General features: G+C 43.8%; 1 protein-coding gene across 10 annotated transcripts in view; it reads left to right on the top strand.

Moving 5' to 3' along the window:
* Positions 1-17,197, top strand: part of FOXP1 (forkhead box P1) — a 391,266-nt gene that overhangs the window by 15,502 nt on the left and 358,567 nt on the right. Inside the window, exon 1 of one of the 10 annotated variants that reach the window (XM_055707729.1) lies at positions 11,002-11,020. The exons of the other annotated variants lie outside the window; for them this stretch is intronic. The gene's annotated coding sequence lies outside the window, so the exon portion shown is untranslated. Of the gene's footprint in view, positions 1-11,001; positions 11,021-17,197 lie in introns of those variants that run through there. 10 annotated transcript variants of the gene reach the window in all.

Here is a 17,197-nt window from a genome sequence, read left to right as displayed (position 1 = left end):
TCTGCCTTCTTCAGCTGAAGGCCCGTTAACTACCTGTTTTTGCATTTTCTTGTTGAGGAATTTGAATGTGCAGTCTGTGAAGTGAAGCATCAAAGCATTAACCCTCACTTTTAATTATTACCTTTTTTTTTTGGAAAGGACTAGCAGTTAGAATAAAATACTTAGTAGGAATAAAATACTTATTATTCACCTTTTCTTCCTACTTGGTTTGTGCCCAACCGGAGTTGCCAGGTCTCCCCAGGGGTGGCTGATGTGCAGGTGAGCAGAGCTGCAGTCCTGAACCGGTCCTGTCCTCCCCCCCTCTTCACCGAGTCGCTGAGGTTTCATATTCTGCATGTGCAATTATACATGCTGCTAAATAACGCTCATGTCGTGTTAGGGTTATTCACTGTTTGTTCTGATGTGTCAACATCACATCTGATTGGAACCTTAATTGCCCTCCATGCTCCTATATTTTCCCTTTGCCTCCTAGACCAGTTGGAGGGTGTCTTGAAGGGAGAGCCCAAGCTGGTGCTACCAGAGTGTGGGCTGTCCTGCTTGGCAGGCTGCACATGCAGCGAGTGCCTGGAAAAACGCCCCTCCAAGTCATTATGAATTAAGCATCACAAACAGAAGCAGAGGTGAAGCTCTGTGAGGAGGTCTGTGACTTGAGCCAAGAATTGTATGATGTGCAGAGATGGAGAGGAAAGCAAACTTCGCATCCAAGACATGGAGGCTGTGGTGCTCCTGCCCCATGGCGCTCCAGTGCAGCCATCTGAAGGCTGCTGAGATCTCCACCGTCCCACCCACTGCCCCCGCCAGTGTCTGTCACTGTAGTGCCATAGCCAGGAGACCTGCAAGCTCTAGTTGTCGTCACTGAAGTTGCTGATGGTTGTTAGCAGCTGAAGCTGACTGAGCAGTGTTTTCCCAGTAACTAGCTAGCAAGAAAATACTGTGGATCTGCATGTATTCCCCGCACCTGGATATGCCATGTTTGTTACCATCAAGGTAAGTGAGGTAAACCCCAATTTTCTGTAGTATGGCAGAAAGTCTTTGTGGGTAAAATAATTTTTTTTTTTCTCCATTTTTCAAAGCAAGCCAACAGCAGGACCTCTGAAGGTATAGCTATGATGACAGCTACTACTGCAAGACACCACGGGGCTTGTGGGTCAGAGAGCTTTTGGTAGGTGACTTGGAGCTCTACTGTGCAGCAGTGGCAGTGGCTCTCTGCCCACCCACCCTGTGTACTGTGCCACTGTGCTTGCATTGCAATGAGAGTTATTTTATGGTACCCCATCAATAAAGGAAGTGCTCTCTGGAGGCCCCTGAGCACCCTGTCCCTCGCCCCGGGATTCCATGTGCACTGTATGCCACTGAATATATCTGTTACCTGAATGCAAATGTGCCGGAGAAGGTTGAGGCTTCTGAATGGCAGAAATTAGTCTGAGGAGGAGAAATTAATAGGAGAAGGCAAATGCAGAAATTTTGCATTCACATGACTCTTTGCCATGACCGCAGGTTTGCATAAGAAACAGGAGGGACCTCCATCAGCAGCCAGATTGTCCAACGCTAACAGTGTAGGGTACGTCTTCCAGTCTCCACTGAAAAAAAAATAATGTAGTGGTTGATTACCTCTTGGTTTTAAATAGGTGTAGTCTTGAGCACAAATTGAAAACAACCTTGAAACTGCACAGATTCATAAAACTGTACACTGGGATTTTAAAAATTACCTCCATTGGAATCCTGGAAGCATCTGTTACATAATTAATGCACTTAAAAATATATTCTATTTATGATTAATCCAGGAGTGTAGTGTGTGCTAGTTAAATGTCTGAATCCCAGGGTGCAATGCGAGGAGAGAAATGCAGTTGTAATCTATTTGACGGTTATAGGAAAGGACATTTGCTACAAATAAATACATTTTCCTTAGTCTTTTTATTTGTCAAGGCCAAGCTTATGTCTGTTGTGCTGAGTTTGTTGACTGGTAAATGTTTTGAGATTTATGCTGATAATTTTGTAGATCTACTGGAAAAAATAACTCAAGAATAATTAGGGAGATTGACCATACGGTAATGTACCACGTGTATGACAGCGTTACTGGGTTGATGATCTTGGGTATGGTGTATGCAATTAAAAGTGCTAAGGCTCAGGACTGTGAAGCTTTTCAAACACTCTCTGCGATATACAGATGCTTTAGGGGATGTATGTTTTCCAAAGGATTACTTGCCAAAGTTAGTGGATGCCTTGGGTCTCCTCTCCAGAGCAGTACTTCAGGCTGAGACTTCCTGGGTGAGAGTGGCGAAGCATGCACAGCAAGCACAAGTACAAACCTCAGCATGCACAGTGTGGGTTTTTTTTTTTTTTTAATCAGGGTGGTTCCAGGGGCTCTGTAGCCTTACTTTTTTGGAGACTTTTGAGTTGGCATCCAGCCACCGGGTCCTAGAAGAGTTTCTGGCATTGCATTTCCTCTGACAGATTTTTTTTTTTTTTCTCTGCCCTCTGTTTCTGTTCCCTTTTTTAATTCTCCTCCTTCATCTGACCACTGTCTTGTCAGGTTGGTACAGGATCATGCTGTATAAAACCCTTATCTTCTTCTATCTTTTGTGACTGTTCCGTAAAAGCCTGCAGGCAGTTAACGATTGTCCATTGCCCTGTTGCATTCCACAGTGGCAGTCCCTTGTTGTGGTGGGCTGTGGGTTGCTGTGGGTCCTGCGTTTCCCTACCCACCTTGGGCTGGCTGAACATCCCAACTGCAGTGGCAAGAGCTTCATGGTGTGGTGGAAGCCTGTAAAAACATCTCTTTCCAAATGATTTTTTTTTTTTTTAAGTGGACAATCATCATGTGTGTTGGCTCAGGAGGTGTTCTGAGATTGAGTGGTGCAGACCCCATTGCACCTTGTCTATCCTGTATCGCTGCTGGATCATGAAAGGGGTTACCCGTACTGAAACCATACATGCTCTTTGATGTACCTGCCTGCCCCTGCTGCCAGTGGCGTGTCGCAACATGGTGTGGGGTGGAGGTTGGTGGCTCTGCATTAGCCCCCTAGACCTGCAGTGGAGACAAGACAGGGATAGGGAGGGGAAAACGGTTGTCTCCCATTTGCTTTTGATGTCTTTCTGCCTGGCTGTGTGGTCTTTCAGCCCTGTACCTGGTGTGGATGCTGGAGGCGTCATTGCTGATTGCCCATTGCAGATGTGTGAGGCGTACGGCAGCCTGACTCTGCTCCGGCATCCTCTCCCCGAGGCTGTCTGCATTGCCAATACTGGAAGTGAGTTACTAATGAACTCAGGTTTCCACTTACTATCAGTTGTCTTAAATTGTTTCTGCACTTCAGAGTCCCTGATGCCCCTTCAAAATGTAATGAGGGAGGAGCGAGCCTGGTTTTGTGAAAGACAGAGATGCTGTAGCCTGTGTTGAGCAAACTCTTACCTGTGGACTGTGCTCTTGGCTCTCCCTTGCCATTAATCTCGAGGGAAACATTACTTCTGACTTTTCCCGCTGTATAATGCAAACCCTTGTTATGTTTGCAGTATAAAGGCATACTCGGCATGGGTTTTCCCTTAAGTCCCGAAGAGAGATGGATATTGAGATTATATGTGTGCCAGAATGTATTTCTAGCAAATTGGGACCAAAAAAAAATAATTGATTACTATTGGTAACTTAATTTTCTGCAAACTAAAGAGCCCCAAAGAGAAACCCACTTCAAAAGCCCTTTGTTTCTTCCTTTTTTTTTTTTTTTTTTTTTTTTTTTTTAAACAAAGGGTACGTTCTAGCTGTATTTCAGCGGTCTAGGGTTTCAGCCACTTTCTTTGATACCGATTTCTGTGAAAGCAGTTGTGTCAGACAGAAGGAAATGATAAAATCTATGAATTAAGGCAAAGGATGAGAAGGGCAGTCGGTAGCGTGAAATGGAGATGTGTTAGGATCTAATGAGCCTTCCTCTGAGCGGATCCCGGTTCCTCTGCTCATTACAGGCCAGGTTGCTGATGTTTGGCAAGTTTAATGGATTGGAGTAGGTGGCTGATAAAAACAAAGAATAAGATTTTAGGGAAAAGCAGAATCTGGTGACTACGGTAGTCCAAGTTTATTTTTAGAACTTGATTGCATTTGAGTTGCTAGCATTAGGAAAACTTCTTAGCTCACATTATACTGCAAATTTCTTTAATTTATTTTTAAAGTGGAAATTTTGCAAGCTGACGTTTTGCAGCATGCGTAGTACGATTTGGCTGACAGCATTGTCTGGCAAAAGGAATAACCAAATTATTATTCAGTCATGGGTTTTTAACAGCCGCAAAGCAAGTGGATGTTAACTAAATGATGCAATTTATTCCCTTCCTGCTTATTGCCAGCTTGCCTATTACAGAGAGACTGCCAGCTTTAAATAAGTGGTACCCAGATGGTAGTCGCATGACGCCCACTTGGTTACAGAGCCTAAGCAGGGAATAACTCGGCAGCCACTACAAGCTGTGGGTCAATTGAGGGGGAATGCCTGTTGCTTCACAGTTTTGCATATGTAAATCTGTTAATGTTATGTCAGTATTGTGCGGTCTAAACACAAGCATTGCCTTTCTCTGGGGCCCAGATGAACTTGGATCGCCGCCCAGTTAATGAGGAGCTGAGTGCGGAGCGGCAGTCGGAGGCTGCTGCCGCCGTTTGCTTCCTCGGTGTGAACTCGCCGCAGCCCGGATGCTCCTCCGGCAGCGCTGCCCAGGGCTGGCCAGGCTGGCCGGAGCAGCGGGGCAAACGCCCCCTCTGTTTTTAGCCCCAGCACAGAAGAAGGTTGTGCTTGGCCTGGCTGACGTTTTCTTTCTGTCTGCCACACTTCTGCACTCGCCTTCATCGACTGCAGATGTGGCGCGCGGCCGCCTCCGAGAAGTCATGAACTGTGTCGTCTGCGCCCTTTAACAGCCAACATCTGCTGCAGCTGCCTGATGGAAGCAGCATGGAAACAATTCTGGGGAGAGTGCTGAAGTTGGGAAGTTTGGCCCTACAGATAATTACTTTATATTAATTGCATTGAGATAGTTACTGCATGAGTCGGGTTTCAAGCCCCCCCCCTTTTTTTTATTATTGTTTTAAAAGCAGTAGTTAAAATTGTTTGACATGGGAATGCTTTTTCTTGTCGATCGTTTCTGGTTCTGAAAAGTTTATTACAATGGGTGAAAACAACAACCAAAAAAACCCATAAAAAGCTGGGGCTGTAATACGCTTAAAGGCTGAAAAAGTACCAATAGTGTTGATTTAACCAAAGAAAATGTTCCTGGAGGTATTGTAAATTTTATGTGCCAGATGAAAAGCATTAAGTGTGTTATTTTTCACGAAGGAAAAACATTCTGATTTTTAACCATTTTGTAAATTATATTAATGCTGTAATACGGCTTAAAAAGTCTTGGGCCTGTTCCAGGAGCACTCACCCCGTGAGCAGGTCCCATGGGAGCACGGGTCGGGGGCCCTGCCTGGAGCAGGGTTGGGTGCAGGGATTCGGTGGGCAGAAATTGTGTCTTTTTGGGCAAAATACTCTTGTTGTTGCTTGGTTTTTTTCCCTTTTCTTCTTTTCTGAAAGTTGCAAGCAAGCATTTTAAATGCAGCAAGAATAAAACTGAAGGAGAAAATAAGCTGCTTTGGAATGTAGCGGAAAGCTGAGATGCTTCAGTATTTTATCTTTATTTTGCTAATTATTTGTCATGGAGATCTGAGTTGATTCCCTGAGATTTCTTCTAAGCCTCTTAAGAGTAATTTTTTTGGCTAATGGTAATTTTCCTCTGCTTGATGTTCCCCAGCTAGAGTGTTATGGTGCTGCTTGCCGGCACGGCTGGGGAAATAAGCTCAAGGTTCAGAATGTGGACCAGCAAGGGGAAAAAGTGATGAGGAAAACCAAAGGGTCTATAAGTGCCATAGGGATTTCGTGGAGAGTTGTAACTTAGAGGCAAGTCTGTCTGTCTTCCCCATCGCTTGGGCTGGGCTGGGAATTTGTCCAGCAATTGTCCTTTTTGATGGAAAATTAGTTAGCAGTTCTTGAAAAGCCTGTAGCAAATTCTCATACAATAAAGGTAAATCAAGCTAGGCATTGGTTTATATGTGATTTTTTCAGCACCCTATATAAGCATGAGAACTATAGCTTACCCTACTGAAAACTTAATTAGGCAAACAGAATGCTCTGTTAGCAGACACTTACAAACCCAATGTGCTCAGGACTAGATTCAAATAAGTTAATAGGAGTTATATTAGGTGTTTCTAATGGTGCTTTCCATTTTTCAAAATAAATGCTGTCTTTGGTAATAAGCCACCCACACCTTTTTGGGTAATAGTGTAATTGAAAGGCTTGATTATGTCCATTTAGCCACTGAGGTTCCCTTCTGCTGTGTGGTATGTTAATGCAGGTCTCTTCATAGCCTTTATATTTGGATGCCTGGTGTAAAGCCCTTATAGGAAAAAAAAAATGCAATGAGAGAAGGAAACAATCTGTTGTGGAGTACACTCAGAAGAGCCAGCAGACAGGAGCAGAACAAATCTTCAGAGTTAGTGTGGGTGTAGGGGTGCGTGCATGTTTGTATGTAATGTATTTAAAATGCCAATAGCTTACGCCTTTTGAAGGCTCCAAATCATAGCTGTCATATTAGCTATACCATTTCCAAAAATAATGCTGGGAACAGACTGATACTGATTGTTCAAAAAAGCATCATTATTCTTGATACTGTTTTTTGGGCTTCTAACATCCCCACTTAAAACAGGTGTTTCCATGCACTGTTCCTCAAAAATTCTTTGCTGAAAGGATTTTGATTCCAAATTGAAGGTAATTTTTTTTTTTCCTCCTAGAAGACAAAATGACAAGGGGAGAGGGGAGGAACCTTCTTTCTTTCTTTCTTACTCATTTCAGCAAATGGATTTTTGGACAAAGGACATTAATGCAAAGCCTGCAAATTTAAGCTGGCAGTCAGAAGTTCGGGACTTTGTTATTCCTTAACTGGCGCTACACCATTTCCTCCACATCTGCATGCTTCTGTCCACAAAGTGGGAATGGGAAAACGTTGTCGTGTTAAGAGGCTGCTGGAGGATTTGAATAAGGCCTGTGAAGTTCTGAGGTCATGTAATGTAGGACATTTTGGTAGTAAAAAGAATCAATGTCTTCAACCAGCCTCAGCGTCAACATGACCACCCTGTTGGTGTGATGCAGTGTGTCTGTGGTGTTTCTTAGCAGTGATTTTGTACCGTTCTAGCTGAAAACACCAGAATTGCCAGTGGCTGCAGACTTTAAAACATTTCTTGAATATTGGTGAAGCAGCACTTACTTGTTATATTGTTGATACAGATCATGGCATATGTGCTGCCTTAGAATTTATTTTAGGCTAATGTTTACATGTGGTGGGCCAGTAAAAGTGTGTGTCTGTTGGGTATGGCAACCTTTATTTGGCAAAGAGAGCAGAGTTACCTGATAAGGATAGTCTTGCCAGAAAATGAGTGGTACAGCAGTGTGCAAAAAAAACCCCCAAAACACAAACCAACACCAAAAATAAAACCCACCAGAAAAGAGAGTACATGAAAAAGCTGTTAGTTTGTCATAACTTTACGCCCATCCCTAAAAAACAGAAACCTTCCGTGCTTAGAAGCGCTCAGAGTAGAGCTTGAGAGGTCCTTTCAAAGTAGATATGTTCAGGGGATTCCCTGAGAGATCAGATAAGATAGTAAGTGGAGGATTCAGGCAGAAAAGTGGTTTGGAATTGCAAATCAGTGGTTTGCCCATAAGTGCTTTGGGTTGGTTGTGGTGTTTTCTGATCATCTCTGTGTGTATATGTGTGTTTTGTTTTTTTTTTTTTCCTCCCCCTCCAAAGACCTCAAGTAATTTTTCACCTGCCTTTAAGCTCCCTCGAAAGGGTCCTGATTTTCAAAGGCTGAGGATGGTTGTTCACTCCGGAGCTCTGTGGGCTGATGTAAAATCACTGCTCATTCTCTTGAGGCTCCTGATCTCTGTCTCGCTTTCAAATGCTTTAGCATAATTCGTTGCTTTCTTGAACATTGTAGGAGGTTGAATAAATATGATTTCTACAGTATGTATGTATACATAGATATATGTATATATATATATAAAGCAATGAAACTTGGACATGCTGGGTGTTAAGCAACTCGCCAAAAGCAACAGGAGGAACCAGTGTCAGAACAGGACTTAAATTTATCAGTTGTTCACTGGTGATCCCACAGCTGGGCAGGATCCAGCTGAGAAAACTGTGATGTGGTGACTGTTCTGTCTCTTCCCACACAGTGTACTTATATTGTAAAATATCTATTAAAATATTGAGGGAGTTGGACATATTTCATGTAATAACTGGAGGATGGTAGCTTTTAGTGTATCACTCAGATCAAGCCCTCTAGACCGTGAGCAGTTCTTTCCTGATGTGAAATCTAAAGCCTTCATCTAGGAGGAAAAAACCCAACCAGTTCAATAAATCTACCAACACCTGGCTGCAAAGGGAGGTAGGTGGGGTTTAGGGGGTTTGTTGTTCTGTTCTATTTGTTTATTTGGAAGAAGAAGGAGTAGAGTGGCTGGGTGGCACAGGGACGTGTCCATCCCCACTGTGGGGGGCATGTGTGACAGCAGGCACAGGCAGGTCCCAGCTGCCTGGCACCTGCATTGGCTCCATGGGGCTGGTTGCTGTGGGACATGGTAGGTCACCACAGCAAAGGTGGTTGAAGCTGCATAAAATGCCCAGTTGATGCTCAGGTCTGTGGGAGCTTCATCTGATTATTCTGGCACATTGTCATCTTCAGCTTGTCTATGAGTTGTGCTCCTCTGTGTCCTTGCACCTTCACTGCTCTGCTTTCACAGAAGAAATCATTTGAGCAAAGTTTGGGCTATGCTTTCTGCCCTGGGTAGGAATAGAGTGGTTTTACAGACAGCACCAGTATCCAGCTGGTGTGCTTGTCCTGCATTCCCAAATCACCTTCAGCACTTATTGTCCTCTTTCTAGTGGCCTAAAACCTACAGCTTCATTTCATCCATGAGGCAGTCAAGCTATCTCAAAGCACTGGCACTGTCGAGACTGAAGATACTGTTGGCATAACACAAGTATAATTACTGTCAGTATAATCAACAAGGATTACTGGATTGATTTCTTTACCACACGCACCCTCCCCTCCCCACCCCCCTACCCCCCTTCAGATGTTTAAGAAACCCCAAACTTGCATAAGAGTACATAACTTGGTAGAGTTCCCCATTGCTGGAGGCATCCTTCTGAGCTGAAGCTCAGCTTCCCCTGGGAGATGTAGGATCTTGCATGCTGTCAGTCTGGATTATGGGTACGGTGTTGCCAGACCATAGGTACGATTATGAGAAATAGACGGCACTGATCGTGTGGTGCTGTCCAGCAAGATGCTTCCACAGTTGTGCGTGGCGTTTTGGTGGGGGAGCCTACTGAGAGCTGCTGGTGCATGGGAGCAGAGGGAGGGAGCATCAGCAGCAAGGAGGATGCTGTGAAACAGTGGTAGTGATCTGGAGCTTGGGAGATGGTTCTCTTGAATCCTCCCTCAATGCTAACTTCACTGCACTTAAAAGCTGGAGAAGGTTTGGTCTCCTTGGTGATTTGGGTGAGGGTGAAAATGGCTTTAATCTTTTTGGCTGGAGTCTAAAATGAAGATACAACCTTTTTAAGGCACCTGGCAAAGAAACATGTTTCTTACAGGTGTAGCTTTGGTTTTTGTCCTGTGTTCTCTTGCAAATGAGCATCCCTTTCTTTTTTTCCCTTTTTTTTTTTTTTTTTAAACATATGTATGCCTGCTTGTGGAAATTCTCATTTCCATCCAGGCACCTGCATTTCAAGTCTATCATGCAGATTCATTTTTCTCTTTAGACATGTGCCATGCTGACAGGCCTAAGGCTACAACATGCTTTTTATCTGTGAAGGCTTTTTCTTGCACTTTCATTTTGAGTAGGTGATACTTTGAGGTGAAGGCAAGGGGCTGTGCTGTGCTGTTGAGAGCCAAGACCCGGGCTGCTGCTCCGGCTTGAAAGTCAGACTGTTCTGGACTTGTGACATAGGTTCAGAAGTACTGGAAGGTTTGTGTATCTGAGTGAAAGGAAGAGAGGTGTGGATTTGGAAAAGGCCTACTTGAAGAGAGACTTTTGAGCTTGATTTTCACATTTACTTGCATTTATCAAAATGCACAAAACCTCCTGAGAAGGGTTGAATTTTGGGAACAGTCTGTTCTGGCTTTTTTTTTTTTTGTTAAGCACATGCAAACAGAGGTCCTGAAAATCACAGGAAGAAGAGCCTAAAAATCATAGGTTGTGCATGCATCGAGGTTTTATCAAAAGTTCTTTTTGAGAAATATATCCTTTTTATTGAATCCTTATGGTGCAGGCACTATGCCTTGCCATTTTCTGGACTGCCCCAGGAGCATGTTCCTTAACTCCCACTGTCTTCTGCGTTAGTGTTGGCTTCTGTGCTTCATTTAGGCTTTCTTTAAAGCATTACATAAACAACTATCGTGTAAATACAGGCATTTGTAATGGTACTTTTAAATTAAAAAGACTCTTGGATTCATGCAAGTAGATACATGCTTACACAAAGTAACTTTTGGCTTCCCCCTAACACTTTTCAGAATAATTTAAAGGAAGAAAAGATTTGCAAACAGTTGTAAAAGAGCCATAAAAAACTGTCAAATACCAGACCTTCAGCTAATTGTAAACTCTTTTGCTCTTGGAAGCCATACAACATTGATCTCATAGCTGCTTCATTAAGAAGGTGCTTCTCTGCAGCACCGGAGATGCTTGTCTAGGTAGCCATGAGCAAAAATAGCAAGAGATGTTGGGCTTTTGCTATGAATGCCCAATATAAACTAGAATAGCTCCAGGCAACTGAAGTATTCTGTACAAAAAGGGAAGGCAGGCATTGCAGGGAGCTGAAGAATTGCAAAGCTGAAAACTTCTTTTTCTCTTTTCCCAACTGCTTCACCCTAGAAAATGCACAGTATCTCCAGCCCTTTGCAGGCCAGCATGGCAGAGGTGGGGCATGTTTTGGGAGGACCCACTGGCACAAGAAGATGCAGGTATGGGTGATGAATGCAGTACTGCCTGTAGGCTTGCTCTCTGACTGTCCTTATGGAATATGTTCTAACCTTCAGTTTTCAAAGGGAGATGTGAAAAAAATCTTCTCTGGACAGAGATTTGACTGACATCCCTGGCCAGCTAGTTAGTTGTATCTTTTTTTTTTTTTTCAGTGTACCAAGGAAGACAAGCATTCATGGGTCAGCTTTTTCTGATTGTGATTAAAAAAAAAAGTCAATAGTCCATTAGAATAGATTTGTGGAAAAACTTTTCACTGAACTCAGCTCTAATTCTGCAGTTGGGCAATGTTTTGCTTGAAGAACATGCCTAGCTCTTTGAACTGTGTTCTTCCCATGCTGCAGATTGGGGTGTCTGCTTCAGGGCAATATTAATAGCAACCTACTGGGTCTCATCTGTAGTGTGCTTACTCTCAGTCTCACTCCTTTAACCAGTTTCTAAAGCTCTATCATTAAATCCCTTTAAGAAGGGAAATTCTTGCCTTTGTGTATTGGTTGAGCTGATGAATGGCCGCCTGTTATCTGCTTGGTCCATGACTGAGTCAGGCTGTCAGAGAGACAGCTGAAGTCAAAGGGAATTTTTCAGGCGTCTCTACCTCCTCTTGCTTAGCCATGGAGTGGATTCTCTTCCCATCTGTTCCTGAACCAGAAGCATCCTGTTACACGAGAGGGAGAACTGGGGTTTTTATCTGGCCCAGCCATTTCCTTCTTGATTTCTCAGTTTCCTTTCCCTGCAGCAATCCCATGCTGATCTCTCACCTCCAGCCATGAGTATGGGACATGGCCCCCTTTGCAGTGGTTCTTCCAGCTGCTGAGTAAGGGGGAGGGAAACTGAGGTGTCATTGCTCACGCCTGGTGAATTTGGACATCACCCATACATGCCCAGTTGCTGGAAGTCCAAGTCTATACTGGCAGCTGAATGTCTTGGTTTGCAAGTGTTGATGTGCTACTTGGGAGCTGCAGGGAAGGTTAAAATCCTTTGTATGCTTCACAAAAAAAGGTCAGCTTTTCTTTGTAAAACTCGGGTGTGAGTTACTGGACAGCAAGTCTGTGCTTACAAAGTCTGACTTAACACAAGGCGCGGGTACGTAGCTGTTCAGACCAGTTTCTGTAAATGATACATACTGGGTAATGCTGCTTAAGCATACAGGCACTATGGTGTTTTCCCCCACCCTAGAAGTAACTGCAAGTAGGGAGTGAGTTGTCAGACCTTAGCTGGGGTTGTTTTGCGATTATTTAATATCTACTAGGTGTTGAATTCCTGGCTGAGAGACATTATAAGGTGGCAGAGTCTTCGTGAGAGTGTATTGTTTTGGCTGGTCAGAACTGGATGTAAGGACAGCTTTCAGGAGAACCAGTTAACCTCAGTTCTCTTGCCGAGTAGGCGTAAGCCAGGCTGCAGGCTTCTGAGTTTTCTGGAGCATGCTGGCACCCTGGTAGTCTGTTTAGCTGGAAAGGATGAGCACAGAGAGAGGGACATGGGAGAGAGGATGGGGTGGACAGGAGGTAGCCTACAGGGCTACCGTTGCAGTGCACTGCAAATGGTCAGGGAATAGGGCAGCACTTAATAATTCAAGAAGAAATTCCTGGACACACAAATGAAACAATACTAAATGGAAGAAAAAAAAACCAAACAAAAAAACCCCCCAAAACCCCAACCATCCCTGAAAATCATCTATGTGCCCAGATTCATACCACGTACCATTGCCTGTGTGATGGTTTGGTGGTCTGATGCACCGCTGTCCTTGCTAGCTTAGGTGTGACTTACTTCTCTGGTCTCATTCATGTTCCTCATCAGAAGCATGTCAGAGAGTCATTGAACCGTCCAGTAGATTTTGGCCTGGCTGACTGTAGTAACTCTCAACTTTATATTTTATGTATGGTATGCTTAAATGGTTTTGAAAGAATTAGGAAAGGAAGAAGGGACTATACAGCTACATTAAGGATGCCCTGTTGAATGGTTCCCCCATGACTCTGCAGGTGGTAATACCAGTCACTGGCCACTGCTTGATGTTTAAGTCCTGCCCTTCCTGGACTCGGCTGGTGCTAAAAGTGAGTTTTCTTGCATCTTCTTGCCTCATTTGTCTTTTTTTGTGTATGTGTCTTTACTTCCAATGCTTTCCCCATTCTGAGGACCATTGGATGTGCTGCTACTAAGCACTGCTCTGACTTGAGACTGCTTTCGTATCCCTTCATGGCTTTGTTCTGCCTTGCAGAGAGAAACATAAAGTTTATCCCCGCCTTCCCAGTCCTTCTCCGCTTGTCCCATTTTAACCACCTTTGTGGATCTCAGAGTTGTCAGTGCCCCTTTGCTGCATCAGTACAGCAAAGCTCAGATAGTCCCTGTCTCCCAGCAGCACTTTGCTACTTGTTTCCCGATTACAGCCCTCTGGGGTGTGAGGGGGACTGTCTCAGTGAGAGAGTGCATCTTATTTTTGGACTCTCATCTACAGTGGGCTTTTATTGCACCCAGCAGCACTGTCTGCCATTGTAACCAGGCACTGGGGTTTGTAACACATCGTCCGCTGCAGGCTTGTAGAATACGAGATCCTCATCCTAGACCTGGGTACAGGGAGATGTGCAACTTGGCAGGAAGTCCATGAAAGAACGGAAAACCAAGCGTGGATCTCTTGATGAAATCTCCAGCTGGTGGGTGAACTCTAGGACTGTTTTTTCCCCACAGTGGCAGCCTTAGTTGGTCTCCAGATGCTGCCATAATATGAATATTCAGTGCCAATAAAATATGCACAATACTGTAAGCCTTGCCAGGGTGAGGATCTTGAAGGCTCAATGAACTTTGTAACAGCATTACTCAGTTGTAGGGGCACAACTGATGCAGCAATTGATTTCTCAGTTCAGGCTTCACCTTCTTTTGAGCAGAGTTCATCCCTGTTTGCTTTTCATAATAGCGTTATTACACCTCGCTGGCAGCAGGACAAGGGAGAAGCAACCATGCAGTTTTTCATTCCTCGTGTACTCCTGTGCAATAATCAACGGTGGTGAACACCCGTCTGTCAGGCTTGAATTATACATATCTGATATGTTATCAGCTGACTATTATGGTATTAACACTAATGTAAAATACTCCTGTTTTAACTCAGAATTTTCCAACAGCTACAGAAAAAAGGTTCAAAGAGTTTCAATATTAAAAAAAAAAAAAGCAAAGCAAAAAAAAAAAACAACACCAAAGCTATGCTACAGTAGCACGAATACAGAAAAATGCATCTTAAAACTTTTTTTTTCCTCCTGATCTACTTTCTGTATGACTCATGAGCCAGGCTCTAAAATGGCCTCCAAACATGCATGCATAATTTTGCACATCCAAGTGTCTGCATATGCAGTGCTCTTAAATATCCCTGAGGCGTTGTCTTTGCTGCTGGGGTGGAGTGGGGAAGGGGTGAAGGAGTTAATCTCCAGAAGGGCCCTAACTTGTGTTAGCATCCCTTCCCTGATGGTCTCACTCCGTCCTTCCCGGTGCCTCAGTCAACCACCAGCATCTGTGCAACTTGCTTTTCTCCACAGGTTTATGCTGGGCTAGTTAGCTTGGAGAATGTCTTTTGGGTTCGTTTTTTTATTCCTTTGGGATTTTTTTTTTCCCTTTTTCTTTTGGGGCTTTTGGGGGTTTTTTTTTGTTTTTTTTTTTTTTGGGGGGGTGTGGTGTGTGTCCGTGTGTCCTCTCCTCATATGAAAGGCACAGCTTCTGAAAGAAGCTGTGGGCTTCTGAGTACCAGCTATATTACAGGAACCAATTGGACACAAAAGGCTGATGGAGAGCACCAGACTTTGGAAAAAGTTATGTGTGAAGCTATAGAAATGAGGCTGAGACTATCTTTGGGCCAGTGGCATTGCTTTTTCTTCATAGGGCAGTGAAACACGCTGCCCCTGCTCATAGAACCAACAAATAAATAGGCTAAAAATGAAATCCATTTACCTGTCTTGTTTCTTTCATTGATTCCTGACAGGACCTCTTTTAAAGCAGGCGTCTTGCCTGTGCTTCTCATAGCTTTTGTAAAATAATTAAGTTCTTAAATGAAAAGCCAGCATGTGGAAGTGCTCCTAGGTGTTGGAGCAGGGTTTTCACCCCTCAGGAGGGGATGTACAAACTGCTCTCAGCTGAAGCAATGGAGGCCACTTAATAGCCAGAGTTGTGGGTAGCTCTTTCAAGGGCTTATGATAATAAACCCCAATTTTAGGGGTTTGATGTGCAGATGACATCCCCTTTTCTGAAAGTAGCCTGTGTGTGCAGTGATACTCGGCACGTGCTTCAGGTGCTTACTGTCGGTCAGGGTAGGGTGAGCATAGCTGTTATAGCAGAGGGGTGTTGATTTGATTAAAATCTGGCTCTATTGTCTGGCAGAAGCCCTGAATCCCCCTTTTACCCTTTCTGCAAGCAGAAGTGCAATTTTCATTCAGCATAGATGTTTCCCTTTCATCCCTGAAGCTATTTTTTTTTTTTCCTGCAGCAGTTTTGGTGAAATTATGTATCGCTTGTGATAATTCATTTTAAAAATTCCTGAGCTGTGTGGCGTACTTTCATGAAAATTCATTTAGATAAAATTAGATATTATTGTTTAATGAGGTGGCATTTCAATTTAGACCTTGCATCATGCATATACCCAGAGTTTTTTATGGAATAGTTAGGTTCATTTGAGTAATAAAGGCTGAATCATGGGGGCTTTAATTCTTAATCGCTGTGAGGATTGTTATCTGTGGGATGTGAGCTGTCTTAGTGGTATTCAATCAAGTGTCCACTTAGCCGTGACCAGAAGTAATTGCTCCCAAGTGGGTTGCACAATGACCTGTTAATACTTGCTTTGACCCTGTGACCTTGTCTGCCCCATTGTTTAGGATTTTATAGTGAGCGAGTCTGCATTTCTGTAGGGTCAAGTAGATATCTGAGGTCAAACATTTTCTGATTGCTCCATAGTGTACACTGTAAGTCTGCGGAGTTGTTGCGTAGCAATAGTCACCGCTTCAGAGCAGGACGCGAAGGGTTGGGAAATTGTCTTCCTGAATGCATGTAAACAGTTTAATATTTTACTGAAAGAAGTTCATCTTGTAAATTAGGTATGAATAATACATTTGTAATTACTACTCATGTCTTTAAACACTTGTCTCTTAATTGGCTTGGGTATTTTTTTTTAATGTATTTGCATTTTGTCAGGGAAGTTAATTTTAACTTGCAGAGAGGGAAGGCAAGTTGTGTGGACTGGGGATGGCTTCATCCTGCATCCCTTTAGCGCCTGGGCTCATGTCAGTGCTTCTAGATGAGTTGAAGTGGGGATTGCTTCATCACTGCCTTGGACTGCTGCTACAAACTATTTTATGTGTCTCTCACCACCTTCCAGAATTAGACCTACTTGTTGAGGACTGTGACCTGTGGATGGTTGGGATGTCCTGTATTAATTTATTGGCCGTGTTTAAATGTTGCTGAAAGTGTGGTCGTATTGTGCAGTAATTTGCAGGAGGACTTACTGTGTTGTATAGCTGAAATGCGGTATTTTCTTAGCAGTGTATCTGGCAAAACAGCACTGTTGTACAAATAAAGCCTTGGTATTGTTTGTAGTACTACTCCCTCTTTTTTTCACGTGGTGTTTACTGAGTTCACTAGCCAAAACACTTCTGCACACTCTTCAGCCTTGCAGGTCAGCTCTGCTCTAAAATAACGTATAGGCCCATCTCTCAGCATTGCATCCTAGGGAAAATATTTTGATCGTGGTTCCCTGTGCGGTGCTGGTGGGATGACACAAAGCAGTTGGATCACGATACAGTTTGGGGACAAACACAGCTAGCGTTCCTGTGAGAAGCAGACTATAGTCAACTGAGTAAGCAAGAAATGAGTGCTAGAGAAAAAACTATATAGCATATGTGGGGGAGAAAAACAAAACAGTGACTCTTTCCACTGCCAGAATATTTAAAAACAAACAAACAAGAAAGCAAAGCAAAGCATGCCTTGCTTTGAAGGGAACCTGGGGATTTTTCCGGCTCTGCGTGAGGCGGTGTGTAGCCCCGCTCCTGCCAGAGCGTTGGGGAGGTGGCACGGCCTGTCCTGTGGCCATGTGGTGGTCGGTGCTGGGCCTGGCCAGGCCAACGGTGGGTTGTCCACAGGGGCTCTCGAGAGCTCCTTACCAATTTGAACCTTCATCCTTTCAAACTGCATGA

Source organism: Falco cherrug, chromosome 4 (assembly GCF_023634085.1).
Source record: "Falco cherrug isolate bFalChe1 chromosome 4, bFalChe1.pri, whole genome shotgun sequence".
Lineage (NCBI taxonomy): Eukaryota > Metazoa > Chordata > Aves > Falconiformes > Falconidae > Falco > Falco cherrug.
This window is presented reverse-complemented; position numbering and strand designations above follow the sequence as displayed.